The sequence below is a fragment of the Haplochromis burtoni genome, unplaced genomic scaffold (assembly GCF_018398535.1).
Source record: "Haplochromis burtoni strain Fernald_Lab_line unplaced genomic scaffold, NCSU_Asbu1 Contig_214, whole genome shotgun sequence".
Lineage (NCBI taxonomy): Eukaryota > Metazoa > Chordata > Actinopteri > Cichliformes > Cichlidae > Haplochromis > Haplochromis burtoni.
This window is the reverse complement of record NW_024582575.1, coordinates 1-3,084: the sequence shown is the minus strand read 5'-3', so window position 1 is coordinate 3,084 and position 3,084 is coordinate 1. Positions and strand designations below refer to the sequence as shown.

Genomic DNA, 3,084 nt, shown 5'->3' with positions numbered 1-3,084 from the left:
TGGTCAGGAAAGCTTGACCATTTATTGTTTTTGGTGAACGTGCAAAGAACCCAAAGGACGCTGCACACTTACAGGCTAGCAAACATGCTCGTTTAGCTCGTTTTACTCTAACGGGACCAGAGTTCACAGAATGGCCACCGAGTCGGATTCAGAGACTGAGATGATAAAATTATCAGGAAAGCTTGTTTACTGAGCTCATTGCGTGAGGACACAGGTGACTTTTCCCACAGACTGCTTTACAATCTGACTCAAACAACAGAAGTCGCCCCCTGCTGGGCTTCAGACAGAATGCAGATCCACAAACACCAGCTCACACACGATGACAAACCCTTCCATTAAATTGAGCATTAATGTCAACATTGGACTGAAAGGACGAGCATCCTTCATCTCACACACAGACACACAAAGACACACACACACAGAGACACACAAAGACACACAGACACACAGACACACACACACAGACAGACACACACAGACACACAAAGACACACAAAGACACACAAAGACACACAAAGACACACAAAGACACACCAGGCGTCCTGTGTGCTGTTTGGACTCAGAGGAGTCAGACACCAACTGACCAGACAAATGTTCTTTTGCTTTTTCTCTCAAAACACTGCCGCTGGCTGTGTGTGTGTGTGTGTGTGTGTGTGTGTGTGTGTGTGTGTGTGTGTGTGTGTGTGTGTGTGTGTGTGTGTGTGTGTGCTGATGCCCTCCCACCCTCCAGGTTTGTGTGTATTATAGCGGCCCGCTGCTCCTGTGTCCTTTGATTAAGGTCAATTTCGTTAGTAGGGTTGGAAACACATCCCCCACCCAAACAAACACACACACACACACACACACACACACACACACACACACACACACACACACACACACACACGACTCTGAGTCAAATCAACCATCCTGTAACGTTTCCTGTAATCAGCATGTGGCATCTTCGCAAAAAAGCCATAAAAGTGTTAAAGATTAATGCAAAATCAACAGGCTCATGTCCACATCAGGATTTCTGTCATTTAAAAAATGGATTCATGCATCTTTATCTGCTGACCGCGTTTTTCAAAAACTGTATTTCTGCTTTACACTAAAATGTTAAAACCTTCCCAAATACGAGGAAACAGCGGTCCTGTTCTTGTCCACAAACGCTCGTGTGTTGTGCTGAAGTTAAAAATAGGCTCAGGCTGTAGTGAGATGGTGCAGCCCGTCTACCAGGCGACTCACTGGGACACAGTTTTATTTAACATGGCGGCGTGGGAAACCGCAAACGCTCTTGAGGAAATGAGGGAAGAGCTGAAAAAAAAGCAAAAATACAAACAGAAATAAAGCTTCCCTCAAAGATGCTTTGCGTAACACGATGTTCACCGCGTGGTGGTGAGTAGCAGGTCTGTGTGACTGGAAAAACTGTTCAGAAGTAACAGGAACTCTGTGCTCAGGTGTAAACAGTACAAACAATCGATGGTTGGCATGAAATTAGTATTAAAAAGTATTAGTATAGAAAAGGATATTGTACTCATATATCTGCGTATACACAGGTTACAGATCCAAAGAACACGATAAACTAGCAAAACTCAGGCCTACACTGACTGCAGTAGTACAACGATCCAGCGATGAGTAGCACAGAGCTGTCGTCTTAAGTAGAATAAAATAGAATACAATAGAATAATCCGTTAATTGTCCCACAAGGATAAATTTGGTTGTAACAGCAGCAGAATAAAATCACATATACAAACAGAACAGGACACAGAAAAAAAAAATACATCATGGACAGTAGTTACAAAACCAGAGTACTGTACAGTTATTAAGATTAAAGTATAGGTTTTTTTAATATAAACTGAGAAAAATAGTGCCCAAGTTAAGTAGTAGTAGTAGTTAAGTAGTGGCTAGAGACATAAACATAACAAGTGGATGGTGAGTTTATTGCAGGTGTGGAGATTTATTGTAGGTAGAGCGGAAACCTGTAATGAGTTCTGCCCAAACAGAGAGGGAGAGAAAAACAACCAGTATCCAAAACCAACAACAAACCCGAATGGGAAAACCTGAGAAACATGGAAGACCATGACAAATGTCCAAAGAAGGTGTCACATATGCCAGCTAGCAGCAACTAACAGGCGCTAACACCTGTTAACAGAGGCTAACAGCTGCTTACAGTGGCTAGCACATGCTAACAACTGCTAAATGCGGCTAACAGTGGCTAACAGCTGCTAATAGTGGCAAAAATAGTAGCTATGCTGATAGAAAAGTTCAGGATATCCTCAACAGCTCACCTCAGTATGGTTGTCATCAGATGAAAGTGAGTTTCACTCATCAACACGTATTCCCAACTCGGACTCCTTTCCCAAAATTTGCAGCCTCTTCCAGAGTAAATAGACGTGCACACATAAGTTCCTTTCCATTAGTATCTACTCGGATTGACTCGCCACAGTCCTTCGCAGGTTTCACGGTTTTCCATCAGGTTCATAGTGCCTGGTACAAGGTACTAAAATAATACCTGCACAGCTGAGGCGCCAAGCAATCCGAGCAGGTACTAAAATGTGACGGCATCAGACCGCATGCTATCGATTGGTTGGTCAGTGGCATCGCTCGATGAGTCATGCATCTCGTTCACAAAGATCTAAATTGCCATTTTTGAAACCTGGCAATGAAAGAAACGGCTACAAAAAACAACACAGTGTTCCCCGAGTCTGATGAAAAGCCACAGACCGAGCAGCAGGTATGTCTTCGGCTGTGTTGTAGCATTTGTGTCACATGCTAATTACGTGACGTAATGCTTCGCCGTGTTGCTATAACGACGACCTCACACATTAAGTGGGACTCGATTGAAACAAAACAAACAGTCAAGCCGAGTCGAGTCATGGCGATCATGGCGAGTCGATCTGAGGAGGTATCAATGGAAAAGGCGTTTTATTGACAGCTGAGGTAAACGGCGGAGTGACAGCCTACACATGCAGATGAGATGAACAGAGGTCCGAGCACAGCAGCCACAGTAGCTAAGATCATGCACTAGGATTGGGAGGAGTAAGAAAACAGACTTCAGTTGGCTGCAGCCTACTGACATAAGAGCAAGCTGGACTGGCTAAAAGC

The 3,084-nt window shown here is 43.9% G+C and overlaps 1 long non-coding RNA gene across 1 annotated transcript in view; it reads right to left on the bottom strand.

Moving 5' to 3' along the window:
• The window catches only part of LOC102297739, a 6,215-nt gene extending 3,443 nt beyond the window's left edge, over positions 1-2,772 (bottom strand). Inside the window, exon 1 of the long non-coding RNA XR_001336845.2 lies at positions 2,268-2,772. This is a non-coding gene — a long non-coding RNA (uncharacterized LOC102297739). The remainder of the gene's footprint in view (positions 1-2,267) is intronic.
• Positions 2,773-3,084: the final 312 nt, after the last annotated feature.